Here is a 16,066-nt window from a genome sequence, read left to right as displayed (position 1 = left end):
TGCAGACGACTTAAATATGTGGCCGGGTATTGTAAGTGGCAGAGTAGCCTTGCTGCTACGATCCACTGAGATTCAGCCCGCCGCCGCACCGATTTGTCCCCCTTCCGCTCGGTTTGACAGGGTTCACTTGGCCTCGGCCCTTGTGTGCACCCCCAAGTCCTCGCGCACACGGTGCACCGGATCTAGCCTAGCTCGTGCGGGCGATTTGATCGCCTTCTCTTCACATTCCCTGCCTTGGCTCACTTGCGCTAGTGTGGTTTTTGTGCTCGTATCGCCTCGTCGGCATCCGTGGCATTTCAAGTCCACCCACCGTGGCATGGATTCTACGACTCGGATCTTTTGTGCGTCGCCTCCACATGCGTAGGGTTCTCTTCTTCACATGGACATGCGCCCACCGCGACATGGATTCTATGACTTGATCTTTTCTACCTCGTTGCCTTTATGTGCACGAGGTTCTCTTCACATGGATGCTCACCCACGGTGTCATAAAGGGTACCCGATGGCATTCCAAGTTCATCCATGGCATGGATTCTATGACTCAATCTCCTGTGTGCAGGGTTTAGTGCTCGTGTGGACACGGGTGCTCCGTGGTATGAACGGCATGCCCCCCTCTCCCCCACTGCCTTGCGGCATGCTGTGGGCACGTGTCCTCCATGGCACGTATTATGTGGCTTGATCTTTTCTACATCATCGCACGTGACTGTGGCATTCAATCTTTTGTGCATCGCCTCCATGTGCGCAGGGTTTAGGGTTCGCGTTGAGTCGCATCCTCCATGGCATGAACGACATGGCATGTGGCCATGCCTCGCTCTTGAGCTCTCTCGTGCCACTTTGTGAGTATACAAGAGCTCTTTGGAATTCCTTTGTGTTCGTGGTGCGGTCATACCAATGCTAATACACCGGATCCCATCAAAACTCCGCAGTTAAGCATGCTTAGGCCAGAACAGTACTGGGTTGGGTGACCTCTCGGGAAGTCTTGGTGCTGCACCCTTTTCCATGCTTGTTTCGAGACCATGGCATGGAAATCCCCTCGGATCACGTCTTGACTCTCCAACGTTGACATCCTGGTAGGAAACCCCCTTGCCTTGCTATGATGCGGCCGCCTCCTATCCTCATCGCGATCGTCTTTGCGAACCTCGTGCCTGGTCCCTCCCTCTGCCTCGCTTTCACGTGATGCCCCCTCCTCACGATGCGAGGTTTTTTGGGAGTGGAGGGTGTGCCATGTTGTGGGGGGGTTAAGTGGAGCCGGGTTTTCCGAGGAGGGAGGGCGTGCCATGTTGCGCAAGCGGGTTGTTGGAGCGGGGATTTCTGAGGAGGGAGGGTGTGCCATGTCGCGGGGGGGTTGGGTGGTGCCATATGGGGGGGTTTTTTGAGGAGGTCCGCCGGGGGGGTGGTTCCATGTCGCGGGAGGGGGTTGTGTGCAGTGGGGTGTGTGTGCAGTGTCATTGCGGAGTGGGATTTCTGAGGAGGGAGGGTGTGCCATGTCGTGGGGGGGTGAGGTGACGTGCCGTGGGTTGAGCGGGGTTTTCGGAGGCGTGGTTGGGTGGGGTGGTGTGGATGGAGTGGGGTTTTTTGAGGTGGGGTGCACGGGGGCATCGTGGGGGGGTGCGGTGGGGTGGGGGGGTGCGCCGTGTCCTGGGGGATGTGACGCGGGGTGGGGTGGGTCCAGCGGGGTTTTCGGAGGTGTGGTGGGGTGGTGTGGATGCAGCGGGGTTTTGTGAGGTCGGATATGGGGGGCCTTGTAGGGGGGTGCGATGGGGTGGGGGGTGCGCTGCATCGTGCGGGGGTGACGCTGGGTGGGGTGGGTAGAGCGGGGTTTTCGGAGGCGTGGTGGGGTGGTGTGGATGGAGCGGGGTTTTTCGAGGTGGGGTGGGGGGAGGGATGCGCCGCATCGTGGGGGGGTGCGGTGGGGTGGAGGGGATGTGCCGTGTCATGGGGGGGTGTGACGTGGGGTGGCATGGGTCCAGCGGGGTTTTCGGAAGAGTGGTGGGGTGGTGTGGATGGAGCGGGGTTTTTCGAGGTGGGGTATGGGGGGCGTCGTGGGGGGGTGCGGTGGGGTGGGGGGGTGCGCCGCGTAGTGGGGGGGGTGACGTGGGGTGGGGTGGGTCGAGTGGGGTTTTTGGAGGGTTGGTGGGGTGGTGTGGATTGAGCGGGGTTTTTCGAGGTGGGGTGGCGGGGGGAGGCGCCGCGTGGTGGGGGGTTGCGGTGGGGTGGGGGGTGTGCCGTGTCGTGGGGAGGTGACGCGAGGTGGGGTGGGTCAAGCGGGGTTTTCGGAGGCATGGTGGGGTGTTGTGGAGGGAGCGGGGTTTTTTGAGGTGGGGTGCGGGGGGGCATCGTGGGGGGGTACGGTGGGGTGGGGGGGTGTGCCATGTCGTGGGGGGGTGACGCGGGGTGGGGTGGGTCCAGCGGGATTTTCGAAGGCGTGGTGGGGTGGTGTGGATGGAGCGGGGTTTTTTGAGGTGGGGTGGGGGGGGCATCCTGGGGGGGTGCGGTGAGGTGGGGACGGGTGTGCCGTGTCGTGCAGGGGTGACACGGGGTGCGATGGGTCAAGCGGGGTTTTTGGAGGCCTGGTGGGGTGGTGTGGATGGAGCGGGGTTTTTCGAGGTGGGGTGGGGGGCTGAGGTGGGGGGATGCGACGCGTCGTAGAGGGGTGCTATGGGGTGGGGGGGTGTGCTGTGTCGTGGGGGGGTTGACGCGGGGGGTCATCATTGGGGGGTGCGGTGGGGTGGGGCGGTGTGCCGTGTCATTGAGGGGGGGGGTGACGCAGGGTGGGGTGGGTCGAGCGGGGTTTTCGGAGGCGTGGTGGGGTGGTGTGGAGGGAGCGAGGTTATTTGAAGTGGGGTGAAGGGGGGCATCGTGGAGGGGTGCGTTGGGGTGGGGGGGTGTGCTGTGTCATGGGGGGGTGACGGGGGGTGGGGTGGGTCGAGCGGGGTTTTCAAAGGCCTAGTGACGTGGTGTGGATGGAGCAGGGTTTTTCGAGGTGGGGTGCAGGGGGGGCGTCGTGGGGGGGTGCGGTGGGGTGGGGGGGTGTGCCATGTCGTGGGGGGTGATGCGTGGTGGGGTGGGTTGAGCAAGGTTTTTGGAGGCGTGGTGGGGTGGTGTGGATGGAGCGGGGTTTTTCAAGCTAGGGTGGGGTGGTGTGGCTGGAGAAGGGTTTTTCGAGGTGGGGTGGGTGGGGGGGCGGGATGCACCGCGTTGTGGGGGGGTGAGGTGGGGGGGATACGCCGCATCATGGGGGGGTGCGGTGGGGTGGGGGGTGTGCCGTGTCGTGGGGGGGTGACGCGGGGTGGGGTGGGTCGAGCGGGGTTTTGGGAGGCGTGGTGGGGTGGTGTGGATGGAGCGGGGTTTTTCGAGGTGGGGTGCGGGGGGGCATCGTGGGGGGGTGCGGTGGGGTGGGGTGGTGTGCCGTGTCATGGGGAGGTGACGTGGGGTGGGGTGGGTCAAGCGTGGTTTTCGGAGGAGTGGTGGGGTGGTCTGGATGGAGCGGGTATTTTTCAAGATGGGGTGCGGGGTGGCATCGTGGGGGGTGCAATGGGGTGGCGGGGTGTGCCGTATCGTGGGGGGGTGACACGGGGTGGGGTGGTTCGAGCGGGGTTTTTGAAGGCATGGTGGGGTGGTGTGAATGGAGAGAGGTTTTTCGAGGTGGGGTGGGCGGGGGAGGCGCCGCGTCGTGGGAGGGTGCGGTGGGGTGGGGGGTGTGATGTGTCGTGGGGGGGTGACACGGGGTGTCGCGAGGCCCCCTTCCCCCCCACCATGCCAAAACACGACGCGATGCGCCCCCTCCCCAACATAACATGACAACCCCCCTCCCCCCCATGACATCCCCCCCACCCCCCATGACACGACACGACGCGATGCGCCCCCCCCATGACATCCCCCCCACTGCCCATGACACGACACGATGCGACGCGATGTGCCCCCCCACGAGACGACACGATGTGACGCGCCTCCCCCATGACATCCCCCCTGCCCCGTGACATGACACGACGTGAAGTACCCCCCTCCCCTTAACACACACACCCACCCACCATGACGCCACCCCCCCAACACAAACCACACCATGTCGCGACGCGCCCTCCCCCCCACCTCCAAAATTCGGCCCCCCCTTCCCCCCTCAACACACACCACAACATGTCATGACGCCCCCCCCGCCCCATGACATGACACAACGCGACGTGCCCCCCTCCCCAACATAATATGTCGCGACCTTACCACCCCACCACACCTCCAAAATTTGGTCCCCCCCTTGTCCCCTCAACACACACCAAAACATGTCGCGACGCCCCCCCCCCCGCCCCATGACATGACACGACGCGACGTGCCCCCCACCCCAACATAAGATGTCGCGACAATGATTTGTATGAAAGGTCGTCTGTTAAGAAGGGTAGATGGACTGATATTGCAAAGATAGCGCACCAAGGGAGGTAGCTTCAAATTGCTTCTAGAAAAGTTCTACTAGTGAATCAGCTATCCTGAACTGCAGGGTGTTACCACCTTTTCCACATTTAGCTTCCCGCCCAAGCGTGTTTCTACCTTTTCTTGGAATGAGGCCTGCTATGACAGGGAATTTCTTCCTTTTCTTCCATAACAGTTTGTTTGTTTTTTTTTTCTGTTAATAAAGAGAATGATAGAAATACCATGTGTCACGACCGACCTCGCCACCATTATTGGATCAGACGAGAAGAGAACAAGGTAGGGTTGAGAGGTAACTATGAGGGGCTAGCAAAACGAGACTGCCTCATGAGGAAGATCATCACGTCTATCAGAGCACAAAGAGAAGGACAATGCGATGCCCAAAAGGGAAAGGGTGGGTCGACTGTGATTGTCAAGATCCTCAGGAAGGGAAGTACTTCTTTAGGTGATAGCCATTTATCAGAAAGGGATCCTCAGAAGTGTCGACAGCTTGCACTTGGACAAAGCCATTTGGGTTGATAGCAAGCACCTTTTGTACAGGCCCATCCACCGTTGTTGAAGCTTGCCAAGAAACTTGCCAAATATCAAACCATAGACCAGGACAAGATCACCTTCTTTGAACTCCTTGTGCTTGATGAACTGTCATGATAGGCCTTACATCGCGCTTGAATGGTTTCCATGCATTGCAGAGCCATCCGCCAAATCTCATCCAAACATTCCAAGTCTAGGAGATGGCGTTACAGTGACTCATCATCTCCCAAGCGTTCTTTAACTGCCACTCACAAAGAGGGAAATTCCAATTCAATCGAAAAAATAGCTTCTGTACCACATACCAGTTGGAAAGGAGTTTGTCATGTAGCAACCTTATGGGAGGTTTTGTATGCCCAGAGGACCTTTATAAGTCGATCGTCCCAACCACGATGACATGTGGCAATCGTTCTTATCAAGATCGAGCAGAGAATGCGGTTGGTGACTTCAACTTGGCCGTTGGCTCTAGGGTAGTAAGGAGTGGACTTACGATGGCGGATCTTATATATTTCCATCAACTCTTCCATGATCTTGTTAAGGAAATGAGTACCTCTATTACATACCAACTTGAGGGGACTGCCAAAACGGGTGATAATATTCTCGTACATGAATAGGGCTACGCTATTACCATCGTCCCGCTTTAGAGCTTTAGCTTCACACCACTTTGTGGCATAATCCGTACATACCAAGATGTATCTGTTATGCTTTCGTCTATTAAGCAGATCAATGGGACCCCACAAAATCAATTCCCCACTTCTCGAACGGCTTTAGGAAAAGAATAGGTTGCAGTGGCATGGCACTTGTTTTGGTGGGTTTCCCCATTTGTTGATAAGTATTGCATCTCTTGCAATAATCGTATGCATCCTTGTGGAGGATTGGCCACCAATATCCTACTAACAGAGCCTTCGTGGCTGTTGCTTCTCCTACAAAGTGTCCACCACATGGTTACTATGACGATTTTGTCTCCTACCACACATCTTTGCAACACTTCATCTTTGCCTCTCTTATATAGTGCATCGCCTAGCATGGTGTAGGGGGATGATTCTAACAGAAGCTTCTTCTTCTCATGGCTTGAGATTCCAGGAGGATACTATTGAGTTGCTAGGAGGTTGGCTATGTCTGCATACTAGGGAGCAACTATTTTTACTAGAAACAAGGAAGCATCATGAAGGCCTGGATTATCATGTTCCTCTTCTGCAGTTTGAGGAATCCGTGATAGATTATCGGCTAGGACATGGGAACAACCAGGCTTAGTGATCACTTCAAAATCAAACTCCTGGAATAGGAGAAACCATCTCATCACTTGTCCTTTAACATGTACTTTTTTTAGTAGGAAGGACAGGACTTCATGATCCACGTAGAACTTGAAATGCGATGACAGTAGATAGTGTCGAAACTTCTCCAGTGCAAACACCATTCCTAAGCACTCAAGATCTGTCACTTTGTAGTTTCGTTCCCTATCAGTGACCTTTTGGCTTGCATAATATATTGGTTGATCTAATTTAGAGGGGCCCTTTTGGCACAGGATAACACCTAGCCCTTCAATTGATGCATTTGTGTGCACATGGAACTCCTTCATCTAGTCAAAAGGCTGCAAGATAGGTGCTTGGATAAGGCACTGTTTTAGGGTATTAAAGGCTTGTTCACAGTCATCAGTCCAAAGGAAATCTGCATCTTTCCTTAGGATCTTGTGCAAAGGTGTTGTCTTGGTTGCAAAATGTGCAATAAATCTTTTGTAGTAGCCCGCATGGCCAAGAATCCTCTCAATTGCTTGAGGTTTGTTGGTGTTGTCAAGGCGACAATCTTCTCAATCTTCACCGGGTCTGTTGCAATTCCTTGTGTAGAGACAATATGGCCCAAAAGAACTCCTGATGAGACACCAAAGACATATTTTTCAGGGTTGAGAGAGATCCCATACTCTTGGCATCTGTCAAAGCATTGCTCTAGGTATCCCCAATGCTCATGTATTAAGCTATAGACATAGAAGTCATCGAGATACACCTCAATGAAATCATGCAGATGATTTTGGAAGGTAGCCATCATCACTCATTGGAACGTGGCAGGAGCATTACAGAGCCCAAATGGCATCACTCTATAGGCATAGATCTCCCATTCTGTGGTAAAGGTTGTTTTGGATTGGTCCTCTTCTGCGATTTGGACTTGGTTATATCCGATGAATCCATCCAAGAGGGAATAGAGCTCATGGCCTGCCACTGTGTCCAACAGTTGGTCTGTGAAAGGGATAGAAAAATGATCCTTCTTCGTCTTCGAGTTCAGCTTTCGAAAGTCCACACATATTTGAAGTTTCCCGTTCTCCTTGGATAGTACCAGAATGGGCAAAACCCATTCACTATTAGCCACGGGATAAATGAAATCGGCTTCAAGAAGCTTCAATAATTCAACCTTCACCACAGCAGAATAATTAGGATTCATACGCCTTTGTCTCTGCCTCATAGGTTTGGCATTAGGCTCTAGGTCAATGTGATGTTGGCATACTGTGGGATCAATCCCCTTTAGATCTTTATATGACCAAGCAAACACGTCTAAGTTCTCCTTTAGTAAGTCTCGCAGGACCACTAGTTCTTCTTCTGGAAGATTGAGACCCACTTTCAGCTGACGTTCAGTACCATCAGTATCCAGGAACATCACTTGCCTTTCACCTTCCACTTCGTAGATGAATGTCCCACGGATTGCTTCTAGATAGAGGTCTGACTCCTTCAAGGGAGTAGTGTTATTGTCTGATGTTCCACTAGAACTAGTGTCCTCCTTCTGAATAGATGACTCATTTGTCTGTTGAGATTCCTGGAAGGGTATCACACCTTTGTTTGCTTTTGTGTGAGTGGTGATTTCTTTTGGACTTAGGGATTCATCTTCAGAGGATGCGTCTACGAATGCCACATAGCACGGACCTTCTTGAAGCCTGGGTCTGATGGCTCTGGCTTCGGTTAACAAGGGGCTCTTTTCTCCAGAATGACTGGTCAAGGCGATAAGAGCCACTAGTGAACTTAATTTTTATACCTTTGATCCATTACTTATGTAGATTTTGCATACTTTGTGGTCCATTGGTCAACCCAAATGGAACCATGGTCATTCCATCCAATACCCTAAGATCTTCGGCATCTAAGGTCTCTATAGGGACATCAACAAGATTGTCCACTATCAGAGGAACTTCTTCATGTGCACTTTCATAACCTGCTTCGGTTTCTTCCTCATCATTTTCATCCTCCTTTTCTGGAGGCTGTGTCTCTGCTGTTGTAGAGGCTTTATAGGAGAAGAACATATCTTCCACCTCTACGTCTACTTCTTCTTTTGCTTCTGTCTCTGGCTTTGTCTCTGCAACTACCATGTAACAGGGAGAGCAATATATCCATGCTTCTATTTCATTGTCAAAGCTGATTTTAGAAGTCAATTTGGGTTGAGGTAGGAGGTATTCTCCCATGGACAAAGACTTGGCTTCCTTTGGTAGTTGGCTTACAGTGCCCACTGTTAGGGACTACATCTCTGTTTTCTTGGGAAAGATCTATTTAAAAACCTCTTTGTCTCCTGATGTACCATCTGTTACTTCATTCGAGAAGTGAGTTATGACTTTGATGGATGTGGATCCATTGCCTTTTTGCGATCCATACAATTTCAACACCACTTTATTGGGTCCTCTGCCTAGGGTTAGGGTTCCTTTGAACCAGTCCGTCCTGGCTCTTGCTTCAAAAAGCCAAGGTCTTCCCAACAGTAGAGGGTATGAGGTCCCATAAGAATTTGGTTTGACCACCAAATATGTCAACCAATAGTCTCTTCCTACAAGGGTTATTTTTACGTATGGGAGGATGTCCAACGGTTTAATTCTACTTTGATCTGCCAATCTGATAAGCCACTGTGTAAGTTGAATTCCTTGAAAATCTAAGTCCTTCATTGTCACATTTGTCATTATGTTTACACTAGTTTCTAGGGTTCCAGGATGTAGGAAGGCTTTAGCCACATCTACTTCCTTCACAGGTTCTGAGGCTCTATTGGACTTTGTTATTGTTGGGGAAGAAATCCTTTGTTGAGTGTTGAAATGACTTGTTTTTTGGTTGATTTTTGTTGTTTTTGAGAGCTGAATGGTTGATTTTATGAGATGATTGATTGGTTTGGAAGTGGTTTGAGAGTGTTTTGGATGATATTAATTATGTTTTGGAAGTTTATGATGTTTATTAGTGGAGATGTGAGGTTCTGTGATGTTCTGATTGGTTCTGATTGGTTCTGTATAGCTTCTGTTTTGTTCTGTTTTGTTCTAATTGTCTTCTGTAAGGAGGGATGAATTGATTATTGATAGGGATTGAGATCTTGTGAAAGCTTATTTAATAGTTTTTGAGAGTTTGGAATGGTTTGAGTATGAGTTATGAGGTTTTGATGGCCTTCTGTAACCTTCTGTAGGTCTTCTGTAGAGCTTCTGTCTCTGTTCTGTTCTGTACTGTAGCTATTCTGGTACTGTTCTGTAGATATTCTGTATGCTTCTATATGTGTTCTGTAGAATGTATGTGTAGCTTGGAAAAGTTTTCTAGCCTTGGAAAGAGGTGAATACAAGTGAAAAAGAGCTGAAAGAAGTGAAAGAAGTAGCTGTTGAAGACTCAAGTAAAGACTGAAGTGAAGTGACAGTAGTGAGCTATGAAAAGACACTGTAGTGGCTCTGGTGACTCTTCATATCGGACATACCTCTTGGGAGGGGTATCCACGACCTAAGAAGGATTATTGAGAGTGATTTTGAGAGATTGTAGTAAGGATATGATGTATTATTGATGGAGAGAGAGAGAGAGAGAGTAAGAGATAGCCAATTCTACTAAAACACAGTGATTGTATATGAGAGATTGAGAGAGAAGACTATGAAGACATTGAAGATGAATACTATGTGATGTATTTCCATTTAAAGATGGTATATTCATTTTCTTTCTTTGTTCTATTGATGGATTTTGTGAAGATATTGAAGAATATGGTTGATTCTATCAAATCCGTGGGAGATCTACACGATACTGTATGAAGATTTGTTGTGCCTGGTGTTCTTTTCTTCATTGTGATCATATGAAACATAATAAACAAGCTTGTTGATGTTACAAGATAGATTTTCTTGCAAGAGAATTTCCTTTTCCTTGGTGTTCCTCTTGGGGCTCCATGTTTTTGGTGCGCAGCCGGGGAATTTGCCATCAACAAGCACTAGAAGAGGCTGAAAATGAAGGAATTGGCATTGCCAAGAGGAGAAGAATTCAATGGACGTTTGTAAAGTTCCTTCTTCCACTTAAGAGTTGTAATTTCTCATAATCAAAGCCACTTTCTACAAGAAGTTCATCCCACAATGGCGGAAACACATCACCATTATGATGCATTCTCTGTGTAGTGGACACATCCCACAATGCCTTTGACGCCCTTGCAGAACTCTTTGCAAAAGTCCCAATGGCACATCAAGCCCTTCCTCCTCCTGCTGGAGGTCCACTTCCAAGCCAGATCCATCCTGGAAATATTGATGACAGGCCAGCGAATGTAGTTCCATTGCCAGTTTTTAAGGGAGAGTACAATGAAGACCCCGATCTTCATGTAGCAGAGTTTATGGTAGCATGTGTGGCTAACAATGCCAGAACCCCTGAGCATTGGCTAGCAATATTCCCCGCCACTTTCAAGGGTGCGGCATTTCAGTGGTATGAGAGATAAGCAACAGGAACTTTTGGCACATGGGATGACCTGAAGTTGGCCTTCCTCACTAAGGCGTGAAGGTTTTGAAGAGCGGATGCGAGAGGAATTTATGAATTTAAGTCTAGAGAGTTTGTTCCTAATTTCGGTCCAAGAAGATTTCCTTCTCAAAGTTACAGAGGAAGACAGTCTGGCGGTGGTCAGAAATTAGAAGTGGAGTGTTACAGATGTGGAGAAAAGGGACACATCTCACTAAATTATCCAAATCCCAGAAGGTCAGTGGATTACAAGCCCTTATGCAGTCGATGCAAAGGAGAAGGCCACACTGCAAAAGACTGTCCAAGCCTAGCCCCAGTGAAAAATAGTGCTACTGATAGTCCAGCCAAGGCCCAAGAGCCTACCTCCAATTTAGTGGAATTGGAAGTTGCTGCCATCACGCGTGCAAAGAAGAAGGAACCACCTATCCAGAAAGAAAATAATCCTCCTGCTAGAAGAGTGAAGTTCAATCTTCCACCAGAAGAACAGAACAGACAGAGTCTGACAGTGCCGTACAGAGCACTACAGTGCCACAGAGAGTCATAGAGACAGTTCCAGAGACAGGACCAGAGGTCCAGGAGATAGAAGAGGAGGAAGTGCCACAAGTGGCAAAAGAAGTCCCCATGATACCCCTGTTGGAAGAAAAAAGGAAAATGAAAATGGGCGTTGCCCCATTCCCTAACCGGTTAGAGAAGCCAGTGGATCCTATTAAGGAATACGATCTGGTCAGAGATCTAGATACCTTTAAACCAAACCTCACATTCTGACAATTATTGATGTTGTCTCCCAATTTCCGAAAAAGGTTCAAAAGTATACTGACAAGAAGACGTGGATTAAGGATTGCTCCCTCAATAGCAACAAAGTCTCAGCGTCTGTAAAAGAAGTGGACGTAGCTAACGCCTTCCTAGATCCGGGTACCCCAGAGACTGTCATGTGGATAGAAGGCTGCTTCATTGCAAATGCACTGATTGATGGAGGTTCATCAGTGAACATTATGACGGATGTGACAATGAAGGATCTAGGCCTACAAGGTGTGCAACCCACCCAATGGCACATTAGACTAGCGGATCAGAGCAGAATCAAGCCTTTGGGCATTCTCCCATATGTGAAGACTACAGTAGCCAGAAAAGATTATTGGCTAACCTATCTAGTGTGGTGAAGCCAAACTCTTATGGTACATCCTACCCTCTGTTACTGGGCAGACCATGGCTCTTTGAAGCTAGAGCAAGGAGGATTGGTTCAAAGGAACCTTGACCTTGGGTAGAGGACCCAACAAAGTGGTGCTGAAGCTATATGGTTCTCAAAAAGGGCATGGATCCACCTCCTTGGAATTATCTTCTGACTCCCCTAATGAGGCTACAGATGGCACATCAGTAGACGAAGATGCTGTCAAACAGATCCTTCCCAAGAAAACAGTGGCACGTTCCTTAACAGTGGATACTGTAAGCCAACTTCCAAAAGATGCAAAGCCATTATCAATGGGTGAATACTTCCTGCCTGAACCAGGAATGATTTCCGAAATCACTTTTGACAGTGAGATAGAAGCATGGATATAGTGCTCTCCCTATTACATGGCCATAGCAGAGCCAGAGACAAAGGCAGAAGATGAAACAGAGAACCTGTTCTTCTCTTACAAAGCTCCTACAAAAACAGAGCCAGAAACAGAGACAGAGATAGAGAGAGAGCCAGAAATAGAGACAGAGACAGAGACAAAACCAGAGACAGAGATAGGAGAGGAAGGAGATGATATTGAAGAAGAAGGTTATGAAATCAAGACAGAAGAATCTATCCCACCCGAAGAGGATATATCTGAAGAAGGAGTTCTAGAAGCATCAGAAGTAGACGAGCTCATGCTGTGGGACAGAATGGTGATGGTACCATTTGGTCTGGTAGATGGATCTTCTCACATGCAAAATCTTTATAAGAAATGGATTAAGAAGAATAAGCCGTCTTTTAGCAGTGGCTCTTGCCGTCCTAACCCATCCTTGCCAAGAAAAGATGATGATGATGCACTGCGCCAACAAGCACCAATCTCACAAACCCAACAGGCATCAGAGGGTCCCTGTTATGTGACGTTCCTGGATGTGTTATCATAAGATGAGTCTTCAAGCCAAGAGGTAACTAATTGTGAAACCAAACCCGAAACGGCTCTAATCCCATTTCAACATCTCAAGAGGCAACCTAAGTCTCCACCAAAAGAAGAAGTTGGTTCTAGTGGGACATCAGAAGAGGACACCACTCCCTTGAAGGAGACAGATCTGTATCCAGAAGAAGTCCGTGGGACCTTCATCCGTGAAGTAGAAGGTGAAAGGCAGTTAACCTTTGTGGATGCAGATGGCACTGAATGCCACTTGAAGGTGGGTAGCAGCCTACCAAAAGAGGAGTTGTCAACCTTGTACAACTTGTTGAAAGAGAATTTGGATGTGTTTCCCTGGTCCTACAAAGACCTAAAGGGGATTGATCCCACAATATGTCAGCATCATATTGACTTGGAGCCTGATGCCAAGCCAGTACGGTAACGACAGAGGCGAATGAACCCAAATTATTCCACATTGGTGAAAGCAGAGCTGCTGAAGCTTCTGGAAGCTGAGTTCATCTATCTAGTGGCAAATAGTGAATGGGTTTCACCCATCGTGGTGGTACCCAAGAAGAATGGCAAGCTTCGTATATGTGTGGACTTCCGAAAGTTGAATTCCAAGACAAAGAAGGATCACTTTTCAATTCCTTTCACAGACCAACTGTTGGACACAATGGCAAGACATGAGCTTTATTCTCTTCTGGATGGGTTCAGTGGATACAACCAAGTCCAGATAGTAGAAGAAGACCAATCTAAAACAACCTTCACCACAGAATGGGGGACCTACGCTTACCGAGTGATGCCATTTGGGCTCTGCAATGCCCCTGCTACTTTCTAGTGAGTCATGATGGCCGCATTCCAAAATCATCTGCACGACTTTATTGAGGTATATTTGGATGACTCCTGTGTCTATAGTTTGATCCGAGAACACTAGGGACACCTGGAACAATGCTTTGATCGATGCCGGGAGTATGGAATTTCCCTCAACCCCGACAAATGCATCTTTGGGGTCTCTTCTGGAGTTCTGTTGGGCCACATTGTCTCTGCACAAGGGATATCAACAGACCCTACAAAGATCGAAAAGATGGTAGCTCTGACAGCACCCACCCACCTCAAACAGCTGAGGGGATTCCTAGGCCATGTGGATTACTACAGAAGGTTCATAGCCCATTTTGCAACAAAGGCAACTGCCTTGCACAAGCTTCTGAGGAAAGATGCAAAGTTTATTTGGACGGAAGAATGTGACACAGCCTTCACCACTCTGAAGCAGTGTCTGATTGAGGCACCCATTCTGTAGCCTCCTGATTGGACGAAGGAGTTTCATGTACACACTGATGCATCTATTGAAGGCTTAGGTGCAGTTCTCTACCAGAAGGGCTCCTCGAAGCTGGATCAACCGATCTATTACGCAAGCCGAAAAGTCACTGATAGGGAACAGAACTATACAGTGACAGAGCTTGAGTGCTTGGCAATGGTGTTTTCCCTAGAGAAGTTTCGCCACTACCTCCTATCTACCCACTTTAAATTTTATGTGGATCACGAGGCCCTGTCGATCCTGATGAACAAAGTAGATGTGAAAGGACAAATGATGAGATCGCCTATTCCAGGAGTTTGACTTTGAGGTGATTGCTAAGCCTGGTCGTTTCCATGTTCTGGCTGATCATCTGTCGTGTATCCCACAGACTGCAGACGAGGAGCACGATGATCCAGACCTCCCTGATGCTTCCCTATTCCTGGTAGAAACTATAACCCCCTAGTATGCAGACACTGCCAATCTGCTGGCAACCCAACAATATCCTCCTGGCATTTCTAGTCGGGAGAGAAAGAAGCTTATGTTAGAATCAGCCCCCTACACCCTGTTAGGCGGTGCATTGTACAAGAAAGGCAAAGATGAAGTGCTCAGAAGATGTGTTGCAGGAGATGAGATTGGGATTCTTCTGAAGGCTTGCCATGACGAGCCATGTGGAGGCCACTTTGCAGGAGAATCTACAGCCAGGAAGGCTCTGCTAGCAGGGTACCGGTGGCCTATCCTTCATAAGGATGCCTATGATTACTGTAAAAGATGTGATGCTTGTCAAAGAATGGGGAAACCTACCAAGACAAGTGCCATGCCACTGCAACCTATCCTTCCCTTGAAGCCTTTCGAGAAGTGGGGCATTGACTTCATAGGTCCAATCGATCCTCCCACTAGAAGGAAGCAGAACCGATACATCCTCGTATGTACAGATTATGTCACAAAGTAGTGTGGAGCTAAAGCCCTAAAGCGGGACGATGGTAACAGCGTGGCCCTGTTCATGTACGAGAATATCATCACCCGTTTTGGCAGTCCCTTAGAGCTGGTAAGTGACAAAGGCACTCATTTCATTAATAAAGTCATGGAAGAGTTGACAGAGTTGTATAAGATCCGCCACCGCAAGTCCACTCCTTATTACCCCAGAGCCAACGGCCAAGTCGAAGTCACGAATCGCATCCTCTGCTCGATCCTGACAAGAACAATTGCCGCACATCATTGTGATTGGGATGATCGACTTACAGAGGCCCTCTGGGCGTACAGAACCTCCTATAAAGCAGCAACAGGACAGACACCCTTCCAGCTGGTATATGGTACAGAAGTTGTTTTCCCTGTTGAACTGGAATTACCCTCTTTGAGAGTGGCTATCAAAGAGCGTTTTGGGGACGATGATTCACTGCAACACCGTCTCCTGTACGTGGAATGTTTGGACGAAACTCGCAAGATGGCTCTACAATGCATGGAAGCCACGCAAGCTCGACGCAAGGCTTACCATGACAGTTTCATCAAGCACAAGGAGTTCAAAGAAGGTGATTTGGTCCTAGCCTATGATTCACGATTTGGCAAGTTTCCTGGTAAGCTTCAACAGCGGTGGATAGGCCCATATAAGGTACTTGCCGTCAATCCTAATGGCTCTATCCAAGTGCAAACCGTTGATGCCTCTGATGATCCTTTTCTGATCAATGGATATCGCCTGAAGAAGTACTTCCCTCCTTGGGGATCTTGACAATCATGGTCACCTGATCCTTTCCCTCGTTGGCATGGCATTGTAACTCTTATGATGCTACTTCTGATAGCCATTCTTCAGCCACTTCTGATGAGGTGGATGCAACCCTCTGTCCCCTCAATCCCATCTTCCAGCCTTGATCTCTTATCCTCTATTTTCCACTAGCAACGGTGGCGAGGTGGGTTCTGACAAATGGTCTTTCTACCATTCCCTTGCTTAAATCGAAAAACAAAAGAAAAAGAAAATATATATATATATCTGTTATGGGAGAAAAGGACTTCGGTCCCTGTCATGCCGACTTATTCTTCGAGAAAAGGTGGAGACACCCTCGGGAATAGGA

The 16,066-nt window shown here is 49.3% G+C and overlaps 2 pseudogenes; both read left to right on the top strand.

The window, feature by feature from the left end:
• Positions 1–95, top strand: part of LOC148031829 (25S ribosomal RNA) — a 1,519-nt pseudogene extending 1,424 nt beyond the window's left edge.
• A 777-nt stretch (positions 96–872) lies between these two features.
• On the top strand, positions 873–991 carry LOC148031828 (5S ribosomal RNA; annotated as a pseudogene).
• The last annotated feature ends 15,075 nt before the right edge of the window (positions 992–16,066 follow it).

Source organism: Lygodium microphyllum, chromosome 9 (assembly GCF_053477565.2).
Source record: "Lygodium microphyllum isolate KBCC chromosome 9, Lygodium_microphyllum_v1.1.10, whole genome shotgun sequence".
NCBI lineage: Eukaryota > Viridiplantae > Streptophyta > Polypodiopsida > Schizaeales > Lygodiaceae > Lygodium > Lygodium microphyllum.
Note: the sequence above shows the minus strand (reverse complement) of the source record. Positions and strands in the feature narration are given on the sequence as shown.